The sequence below is a fragment of the Falco punctatus genome (genome assembly GCF_963210335.1).
Source record: "Falco punctatus genome assembly, chromosome: 12".
In the NCBI taxonomy this organism is placed as follows: domain Eukaryota; kingdom Metazoa; phylum Chordata; class Aves; order Falconiformes; family Falconidae; genus Falco; species Falco punctatus.
The window spans coordinates 26,025,862-26,037,794 of NC_137592.1; positions in this window are offsets into that span (position 1 = coordinate 26,025,862).

The following is an 11,933-nucleotide window of genomic DNA, read 5'->3' on the forward strand; positions in this document are numbered from 1 at the left end:
CATCGGTCCAACTTAATGTCTGACTGGCAATGCAAAATACATTCTGACAGTCCTTACTTCCATGTAATGAAATAAAAGGTTCTTTTCCTTCCCCTCTTCCCCATCCAATTCCCGCTACCTAACCATAGTATGGAATTCTGTGCTTGAAATGAGAGGGAAGTGGAAAGTGTCTCTTTGTCTTCCAAGGTACCAATCCAGCAAGGAGCAAACTTATTGTATGTGACAGTTAGTACCCCTTACCCTACCTGAATGGGTGAATGGCACAGCGCAAAGCCAAGCAGAAGGTCAAAAGGGGTGCCCCTCACATCCTTAAAATAAAGTACAGATGGAACACACGCAGCAGATAATGTTATATGTACAGTCAGGTAAACATATTCCTAAGAAATTTGTTTATAGTTAGCACCACAGCAAGAAATGATCATGATCATTACCTATACCTAATTGAAAATAAGCATTCTCACTTTATCCAAACCTCTGTACATTGCTTTGCATATATTGCCGTTGCTGTCTCGGCAGGACTCCGGAGAGCTGCATAGCTTCTGCAGCATGGAGGGATTAATTGCAGTCCCCGGTCCGAAAGTTTATCATCCAGGTTTACATATGCATCAATTAATAAATCAGGCAAGCAAAACCCACTAACTTACGTGATCAGATTCTGATCTATATCTCCAAATATAATGGCAAGTCTGTACTTGATAGTTTGATTGCCTTACTTTGGGCATGCTATAATAAATTTAGTGTATGGATACTGCTGTATTCCTTTTACAAACATTTTCCCACCATCCACTGCACAGGTAGGCATGATTTCACCATCACTTGGTGGCAACAGGAAGAATAAATTCTTCCTCCAGGACCCAGAACCAAAGAGATTTTTCAATGGAAACTTCTCTCGAATTCTTTTTGCAGAGCCTCTGCACTATATGAAAGAGCAATGAAAGATCTGCACTCACTGCTCTCCGAGTATTTGGGAGTGGAATTATCCTGCACAAAGAGAGAGTGTCTGCAGCTGTCGGAGCAGAGCTCAGAGAAATATGCCAACATTTTCACAGTGCAAGAGCAGATGTGGTTGAAATTGTTGACATGAAGCAAGGGCACGAGGTCAAATGCAGATTTTCCATATCAATTTTTTCAAATGTCTTTTCCGATTAAGGCAATGATGGTACTTGGCCAGGGAATACAACACAAATCTTATGAAAGGCATAATTGGTCAGGGAACAGAAGCTGGTGTAACCTGTTCCAGCTCGTAACAATGCTGCCTCACGTATAATGCTTTGTATTATTTTTATTTCACTTTTTAAACATTATGAATATGTAGTACAAGACCTACTCTCAGTCTTATGGATGTATGTAAACACCCATTAATGTTAATGGGAAACATGTATGATTTTCAAGGAAAATGTAGACCTTTCCTCCTCACTCCGCACCCTGTTTTGCTAGGCAGAGTTGGAGGGGAAAACCCCATCGGCATGCTGCTTCAGCTGGTGGTTTTGATTGGCACTATTATTTTACAGAAGAAATTTTATCTCATGTTTTATACTGAAATATGAGCTGTGGCTGTTGGTCAACAGAGCTGCGTACCGGGCTGACCAGGAAGCCAGCACACCAGCACTCCCGAACACTGCCAACCGTAAATTGAAGGGGGCAGACCCCTAGAGAGCAGACTGGGTTAAAAAGTCATGTTAAAAAAAAAAAGCATCAGTATCCATTAGGATGTTTTACTCACCCCCTTCACCTCTTTTGAGTCTCAAAAGTACAATCAAGTCACAATTTTTTTTTTTTTTTTTCAGTTCAATGTGAGGGTTTTCGAGAAACCTAACTTTTGAAATGAAAACAGAATTCTTTTTTTTAATCCTAAAGCTGGGAGACATGGAACTATAAGGAAAGCATCAAATGTTGTGAGATTCATGATGAAAACTCAGGATTTGGCAAGGCTGCATCCCAGTTTATAGTCGAGAGAACTCATATTCCAAGCAAGTGTTATTTGCTGCCTGAGTACTGCACTCCTGGGTCCTGGTGCTCCAGTACACGGCTTGAAGTCAACTGAGCTACGCTAGCGTGATACTGGATCAATGCAGTGGTGAACCAGACCCTAACTTTTATTGACTTTTCAGGCAATCTGCCACTTGGCAGGAGAACTTACATTTAAAACATAAAAGCCACTTTTAAAGCATAAGGGATTCACTAGTAACAGCAACTGAAAAGCTGAAATTGAAACCAAAAAGGCACAGTACCACATTACCAATTCCCTGAGCCATCTTGTCCCTTTTACTGCTTTCTTAATCTCTATGCACTGATCATTAATCATTTTTATTTGGACTCACAAATGAAATTAAATATTCCATTTTTTTTTTTATCATTATTTTCTAAAAGTAATATTTTTGTTCATGCAACCTTATTTTCTCACAGAACAGATTGGAGTTGCTTTTTTATTTTTTCAGTTCTCTAACTTATTGTGAATATTTTCAATATTTTTAACTTCTGGACAAGTGACAAATATTAGAAATATGAGCTGGACTGGGCAGCTTTTGCCAGACAGATTAGATCTCCCGATAATTTTTTTGCTCCTTGCATGGACAAGCAACCAACTATTATTTGCTGGAGCCTGTATGTGCACAGTTCAGTTTGGGTTTTGACAAATATTCATCTTTGTGACTTGGACATTTTCCTCCTACAGAGATTTTTGTCAGTAAAATTCTGTTGCTCCAGAAAGCAAAATGGGAAGTGCAAAAACACTGTGGAAGCAAACAAAATTAGCATTTTGTAGTACAAATTACATCTAATGTACTAGAAAAATAATATCTTTCCCCCAAAGAAGACTTTTTTTGTTTTGTTTTGTTGGGTTTTTTTTATAGTCTCTGTCTCATTCCAATCCTATGTTTTGACCATCTTCAGAAGCAGGTATATTACACACCCAAGCAGATACTATAGCCTACAGTAGATGTTTAGATTTTTTTTGAAAATTTTTCACTTTAAATGTTTCGTTCTGAAAGTGGGTTTTCCTTTGTGTGCAGTCGGTTTCAATGAATCCCAGGTTTTCAGCCAGTGATACTAGCTCAGGTGTGGGGGCTCACTGTTCAGTGGCCCTGTGAGGTGACTTTGGTGCTTTCACTAAATTTCCCAGAGGATAAGCAGAACGAAGCAACATGTTGCATTAGTAAGCGCACTTATTTGCTACTGTAATAAAGAGACCAGGTTTGAAATAGTGATAAAGATACGGCCAAGGGAGGTCATGATAGCCAAGATATTGTGGGGATCCTGAGCTGCTTGTGTTTTACCTTTTCAGAGGTAAAAACAGAAGTCTTAATAATACTGTCACCAAAACTGTCAAATGGATACACGTGGCGTTTTGTTCTTTTTGCCAAACATTTGTGACAAGAAGCCAAGAGATAAGAAGCCAAGAGAGTGGTTTTCTCTTGGCCCTGTAGTCCCTTATTTTTCACATAAAAAGTGAGCTACTAGTTTTAGAAATAACCACCAGGTAGTACGTGTGTTCCAGAACATTCCTCTGTGTTAAAACCTCCTGTAGCTGGAGGATGGGTCCCTCATGGTGAGAGCAATTAGAAAGACAAATGTGGTAAACTAACTTAAGGTTCGCAATACACCGAGTGCCTATAAACAGAACAAGACAGGGATCAGTATCTGAACACCCCATCCTAAATTCTGGCTGTGACAGCTCCCTGACATAAAACATGGAGACCAAAATATATGTGTTTCAGATAGGGAGACAACTGATTCAGTGAGAACTGAAATAAGTCTCTACGACTTTACAAAAGGAGAAAATATCAGAAGTTACTTGTTTATTAGGAGCTGATTCCTCTCAGCCAAGCATAATTTCTAAATCTGTATTTGTGTAGCTGTAGATGGACAGAGCCACAGCTTGCTGAAGGCTCAGGCAAAAGCTGCATTAATAGTGCTGAGCAGAAAAAGCAAAAGAGGTGCCCAAGCTTGAAAATCAGTAAGTAAAAATAACTAAACAAAACAAATTTTAATTTCAAGGAGCTCCAGTCTGGTCTATGGCAAAGAGCCTAAGATCTGTTTGCTGGTCTGATTGTCAAATTTTGTGGGGACTGGGAGAAGAAAGCAGTCTGCACGACATACCTCAACCTATACATGTTAGTCTTGTTTCATTCAGTGGAACATTCCCTTCTTCTAGCCTTTGTCTAATCTATTTAGATAGCAAACCCTTCAAAGTCATGACCGTTTCTTGTGAAGTCTGTGTTTCTGCATTTGCCAGCATGCTGAGGGCCATAAGAGCCAATATATAATACGCCACGACCAAAATAATAGAAGGTCTCCTGAAGTACAAAGGCCTTGGAGAGTGTGGAGATATTTTTTATGTCTCTTTTGGCTTTTAGTCCATAACCTTCCATATTTCACTGGCTGTATAACAGACAGCTTAAGAAGCCACTCATGGTGGAAACGGGCAGAAATAGCAGAAATTTAGCAAAGTGACTTTTTCAGGCAACTCAGGAAAAATGTCCTTTCACCCTCTCCTCTGGGCACACTCTACTAATTTTTCATATAATCATTTCATTATTTGCATCATACACTGGAAAATAATAAGGAAAAGGAAAGGCTGTTTATGAGGCAGTAGTCTCCAAAATTAAGGAAGAAACTAATCTGTTTTCAGATGGGCATATCAGTTTGGCTGAGAATTTGAGACATGGTAGGTGCCAGTTTTGTAACTGCTCATTGACTTTCCTAGATGTTCTATCTCATTAATAGATCAAGACAATAGTTCTAAATTTAACTGTTTGGGAAACAGGAAGAAAGTTGACTGAATACATTGTACGGAAGGGTTATAATCTGCAAAGGCTACAAAAGGGCATTTTCTAGCTGAACATTTGCAGTGCTGTTTTTAAGAACTCTGGCTCTTTAGAACACACAAAGCAGCAGATAACAAAGCCTCAAGGCTAAAAAATTCCCTGTTCCATGACTATATCACTAGCCAACACATGATGAAATTCAATTTGTACGCTAGACGGAGGAAAACAAATCCATCAAGATGGTGATAAAACAACTGCCAAGATACAACAGTTCATGATATTGATGCTTGTTGTTACACCAACTCCAGAACATCACAGCCTTTCAATGCCCATTTCTGCCTATTAATCTAAATGATAAAGCCATTGGTGACTGAATGCAGTATTTGTAAGTGAAACAATTACCAAGGAAAGTCCAAGAAGCAATTTATTTTTTATGGGATTAAACTGTTGACTGAAACATAGAAAGGAAAAAGGGAAAGTAATGGTAAACCTGGCTAAAAGACTTGTTTACATCTCTGTAATTTCCTGTGTTTCATCTGGTTGTGAACTCCAGAGACTGAACTATTCCTTTGGGCTTCAGCATGTTTCTAAATTTTCTCTCTGTTCCCAAATATCCACATTTAATGGCTAGTGTAAGTTTTCTAAAGTGCTTTTAGATTTAAAAGCAGAAGTTTCACCATTTTTGTGTTAATTTTAGCATCTTAATGAAGAAATTAAGACCCCAAAGAATCCTTATTCCTCCTTTAGTGCCTGCATCCCACTGGTGTGGGTGTCTGACATTCAGTGCTGCTATAAATACAATCCACGGCCAAAGAATAGATTGTTTCTTCATGTATAATTTATATTACATATATTTTATGTTCCACAGCTCTATCAGAGACCTAAGTCTCCATCTCCAGTTTGTGGGAAGGCTTGTCTTTTGTACAATCCTTCCTCTGGATTTGGTAAATCATTTCTGTACTTTTCCAAAAAGTATGAGGAAAAGCAGGTGGTACCCTACAGTGGATGCAGTGACTCAGTCGTGAGAGTATTTAGATGTAAATTAAACATCTAACCATCCACTCAGTGGTGAGCTTTCAGAAAATGAAGGATTAAATGATATTGTCTGTGTCACGAAAAGAATAAGCCAAAGAGCCTGTGTGCTCAGCCTGCTGGTCTCTCTTCCCTTCCTTCCTTCCTTCCCACCCTCCTTCCTTTCTCTCATTTACTCTTTCTTTTTGAATCATGAACTCAAAACATTATTTTTATCTGGTATTTGCCTGGCAACTTATTCAATGCATTGGGCTGCTTTGGGAACTGGTTATTAATTAATGAAGGGTTTATGGCTCCATAGTGAAGATACACGTAATTGGACATTAACGAAAAACATTTGGCACTCAGGAAACCTGGCGGGGGGCACTCCTACGTCCCTGTGTAGGAGGGACACTATACTAGTGTCACCCTCATTGAATACAGCTAACTATATCTGCCTACTAACCTGCTGCAAAGCAGTCCACAAAAGTAGAACAGTCTTCTTACAAAGAACTGACAACACTCTCCTTGACTTTGAGCCTCTTTAAGTTACCCGTTGTTCTGGTACAACTAACTTTTGGGGTCGTTACTCTTGCACACCCCTTCGAGTGTGCCCGGTGAGACAGCACATGTTGTAAACAGGTTCCCAAGGAGGAGCGTGTGGGGGAATGTGTCTTAGATGACCCAAGATTACTGCCAAGTCTTTCTCCCAGCCGAGCTCCCCCTGAGGCTCTTCTGCCCAAATCTAGCAATTAATTTATTTTTTTTTAATCTTCCACAGCTGTTGAACTGGGAGATACCACTGACCCTGTGGGTGCTGAGCAGCTAAGGCCACTGACTTTTAAAAACGTAAAATGAATTTGTGAACCTAAGTGTTAAATATCAAGCTTCAAACCTTTTGCCTTTATATCGGGGAAGTCACAGGCTACTTGCTGCTGTCAATAAAATGTGGGACAACTTTTACGCGAGGTCAAGCACTTAGTTAAGCCCTGGGCAACAGTGAAGCTCTGCGTGTGCTGACAGCATTCCCTGGAAAGCCATCCCATCACCAAGCTCAATCTGGGATTAAGGTCAGTTCGTGAACTAGGTATTAAACAGAGAATGCAGATACTCTAAATGGAAAGTTTACGGTTTTAGCAGACTGCACTCAAGGTCCTGGAGATTTTTACTTCACCTGTTGACTCAGACATTACAAATCTCCGCAGTCCCCACATCTCTTTTCAAAGAAGCATCTGTTTCTCATGGTTCATAGAGTTATTAACTATTTCAGGCACCAGGTGGCTTTTATGATTAGATTTAAGGCTTGACCCTACAGCCGGTACTCGAAGACTGTTATACTGTGCAAAGTACCTTTAATAACAAGGGGACGGAGGGGAGGGAAATGGCTTATTTATTGTCCAGCCATGACTTTCATATCATATGTAGTCAATTAGATAAAACCTGGAGCTTGTTCGCCTCCCCTCCCTCCCCAATCAGCTTCACACATTCAGATCAACACGTGAAGGTCTAGCTGAGTTTTTCCCTGCCATAAAAACCTGCAGCAGCGAAAAGACCAAGGTGCCCTGCAGAGCTCAGCAGATGATGTTGGGTTGCCCTGGTGTACCCAGCCGGCAGTGAACATGGAAGTCCTGTCTGGGACCCCCAGGATGGCCGCAGTGACTGTGGTACAAGCTGCTGCTGCACAGGAGGCGAACCGGGGTATGAGGTGCAGTGTGCTGTCTGCTCCTCTGCCCTCTAGCAGCTCCATGGAGGCGTGCTTTTCAGTTACCGTTTCTATGACCCACCTTAAAGCTCTTCCACTCCGTGTTTGCTGTGGGTGGGAGGTTGCCCAGCTTGCTGCTAACGTGCCCCACATCACTCAGTATTTGAGCCTTCCCAAGGGGGTATGGCTTTGTGAAACACTCAGAACGCACTTTCCCTTTCTCCATAGGTGAGGAGCAGAGAATTGGTCTTGCGTACTAGATCCTAGTCTTAATACTTGATACGGCACCATAAGATGTTCCAATGCATACTGTCAAGACAATACATAATTCCCATAGAGGTTCAAAGACTATGAAGTTTGGCTTGTGCATTTTAAGTCATTCTCTGTATTCTAAAGCTTCATTAGATTTGAATGGAAATGGTGGAGTCATGTTTTCCATGGGTGTCCTTTGAGATTTGTGGGGTTTTTTTTTCTTTAGGACTCAGATATCCACTTCTAATTCATTTCTGGAGGCTCAGCAGGGACTGTGGTTTTTTATCAACACAGATTATCTTCCTAAAAAGAGGCAGGGCCTTGGTGAGACAAGCAGGGGAAGCCTGTCTCTGTAATGATTGTGCTGTGGATAATAAAGAGGAATTATATCCCAAATGATAGCTATCAGCCTGGCAATATTCAAACCCACTGGAAATGAATGGACAAATTAGAACAAAACTCTTATTTTCCTTTTCAGTTTCTCAGTAACTTCAAAAATATCTTTTCAGTTATTTATCTGAAGGCTTTTCATGGCACATGACACAACAGTTCAATGAAAGCCCAGCTTTCCACCCACAGCATTCGCTGCATATCTATGGATATGAAGAGCTGAGTAATATTTTTCTCTTGACCATATGCAGGGCACAAGCACTGGCAGTCAAGAGGTTACTGCTTAATTCAGCTGTGCTCAGTGCTCAAAGCAGGTGAAACACACTGATATAACGAGGTAAGACACTTGTGGAAACCAAGAGTATAAATCAAGGAGATGTGAAAAAGTAGCACCAGAGTAGCTGGAAAGTGGTCTAGGTAAGAAGGTGGGGGCTGCTCCTCAATCTATGTATTAAGACTTACTTATCTTTATGTTTCTGTCTCATTTTCTTTTATAATTTACAGTGTCTCTTTAATTTGGAAAACAGAAAATGGAAGGTGATTTTCAAAAGTTGTTGTTGTTTGGAAAGAATGTCATGAGCTCTGTTGTTCTTCTTGTAAGAAAACTACTTGGAGTGGCCAACTGTTTTGTCATGTGAAAGTTTGTTCCACTCAGGAGGGAAGAAGTTGTATTTTCTAGGAAAGAGATTGTATCCTAATGATGTTTGGAGAAAGAAAGGAAACTGGCAAAAAGTAAAATATAGCCTAAGAGTAAATGGCAGGCCTTGTGGTTTTGTTACAGTAGTTCCTTGTTAAGCTAAGTTCTTCCAGAAAATTATGTTTTGTTGGGGATTGTGAAATATCTGACTTAACGAGAAACAAGCATGCTGCCAGGGGCCCTACACAGATACTAACCAAGGAGGAATGTCTTCTACCAGCACCATCAACAGGAAATCAAATGCAGGCAGTTTTAGGAGGGCAAGGGAGAGCCTGTTGGGAACCAAAAAGTGTAATAGAGCAGTGGGGGAAAACTACAGGCAATATAATAAATTGGTTTTAGTTTGGGTTTGGTGTGGTTTTTGTTGTTGCTTTTTGGTTGGTTTTGGTGGTTTTTTTTTTAGTTCTGCCTTCTCATACCTGGTTCCAGGAACTGAAGCATCTATTAGTTTGGAGAAAAACTATACAAATTGTTAAACAGAAAATTCTCATTTTCAGAAATTCTGAAGGCAATGTTTGATAAAGAAGGTGTCCTACATTAGAATATGTAATTATTTACTTCTATGAAGTAACCTAAGTCCCCTTCTCGGGTGAGGACAACCATTCTGGGCAGTGGTGGGGTCTAATCAGCTCATAGCAGATGGAGATTATACAGATCGCATGCACCCCAAAGCACATGACTACATAGCAAGGAAAATAGCAAACAGGAAGGATTGCTTTTGATTTTACATATCAGGTACAGAAATCTAAGTCTTTCAGATGTCTAGAAGAGAATAAACAAATAATAACCATCACCAGAGCTGTTTTACTACAGGACTTTGTCTTTCATCTCTAATATATATGATGTGTGTTGCACCTTCAGGGAGAATGGGAAAGTATATAATCTGAAGTTGCAATTAGAAATTATGGTTAAATATTCCATACTACTTGAGTTACAAAAAGTGTGGCAAGACACTTCCCCCAACCCTGTATCCTTTGTGTGTAAGAAGTGTGCACAGTAAAGAATCTTGTATGTTACATAGCTCATACTAAGTTACTAAGCCACCCTAAGGTTAAGATCCGAACCAAACTGAACTTCAGCTGTAGAGACTAAACCAGAAAGTAGATACAGAAAATGGCAAGGCAGATATGGAAAGCAAAAACTGGCAGCTGAAAGGCCTTGAATGTCAGAGCCAGGAAAAACAGAACTAAACATCAGAAAGAAGAAAAACTATGAAGAGGAAGGCAATATGGCATGAGTCTGTGTGTAGTAGGTAGCACAAGAGAAAAGAAATAGCTTGGATTCCAAAAATGTTCATATCTGACAATCTGTCATGCATCTAGAATATATTTACAGCTACAGAATGTAGAATATAGGCACAGGTATAACCAAACTGAGATGCAACTAAAGAAGCCAGCTGATTTTTCTTGCCACCAGCTATACAAGACCTGTTCGTGAGGTGATATATTGCCTTTGCTGGCACAACACCTGCATGTACATTAAAAAACTTCATTGGCAGGAATTTGCCTTTGTCACAGCAGTGGGAACTTCAGTGATTTCTTCATCCACAAATTTCAATAGTGAGGAAAATCTTAATCGGTGTGCTACCAATGCTATTTTGAATATAACATATACATATTTTGAATATATGAGTATGAAACTAAAATATAAGCAGAAAACATATTCTATATTAACATATAGTGACTATATTAGTATCTATGAAATGTAATATTTAGTAAGGATAACATTTTAAATGTAATAGACGTTTGGGACACAGAATAGCAAACCTCTTGATTTTTGTTCATTACTAGATGCCAATTTACTTATGTGCTGATGGTGACAGCAATTACAAATCAAACTATCGCTTTCTGAAGTGTGACAGACCCTGATTTGGGCTGCAAGTAGAAACGTTTCCTGTCAATTAGGAAAATGCCACTGTATGTCAGTAGTCTCTGTCACCACCTACCTGACCCCAGGCATGAACTGTAAAATGATGGCTAACTTAGGCACTCAGGCTAAACGTGGGAAGGGGTCGTCACCCAGGTGCACAATCCCAGCTAGAATCTGTGGGAGTGCAGGAGAGATGCTTGGTCTCTAACCTCGTACCTTGATACGATGCGGTGGGCTCATAGCAGTTGTTCATAGCTCGCTTGGATGACTACGTGGGAAAAGCATGTGTCCTCATGACATGCCTGATGTTACTAACCACTGGGATTTACCAGGTGCTCTTCCCTCTCAGATTTGAGGGCTGTGATTATGAGTGGTTTTAAAAGATGTACCAGGAGAGCAGCACAAGCTCAAATGGTGGTCTCAAAAGACCTGCCCCAGAAGAGTGCTGTTCCCAGCAATATAGCAAGCACAATATTCTTACTCATGCATTCTAGCCTTAGTAGAAAAACTCTCAAAAGGCTGACAAACCGTTATCAATTTTATAGATTTAGGAGGTGTGGAGACTTCAACAAAGCATCCAAATATTCCTTGGGCTTATGAAAATGCTTTTTGTAGCTCTTTGATATGTATTATATGCACAGACTCATGATTTGTAGCATCAAACAAACAAAACTTGCTCAGATACTTGGTAAAATTGGTTTTAAGAGTTCTTACATCTACTGTACATTTGTAAAAAAAAATGAACATATTTTGGTTTTATTGCTATTTGTGCTTATTGTGGCTTTCTGGGACTATAGAATTGCAATGCAGAGGCATTGCTAGAAAAGGACAAAGGACCCTTGTGCAGAATCTACCTTTATTTTGTTCAGTTTAACTTTGGTAGTGTTCCAAGTCAATACCTTACTTTCCTTAGCATCAAAATTCATTGATTTACAGAAACTACAAACACCATCTCCTTAAATGCTTTCTTAAATCTGCAATCGTGACTAGGAATTAATGAGGCAGTCAGTTGTGGGTGTTTGTTTCAGACAATCTTTCTGACTACTATTATACTCCAGGTTATTATACCTCCTTAAACAGTTCAGGCTCAACCTCTGCAAAATGTATGAAACTTTTCAATTCTTGTTGAGTAAGATGCATGTTTAAGCGCTTGATGATCTTTTACATTTGTTGGGAACTATAACTGTCTTAATGAGAAACGAAGTGGTGAAGATTTGTGTGTTGCCCAAAGCCAAGCTGTTGCACA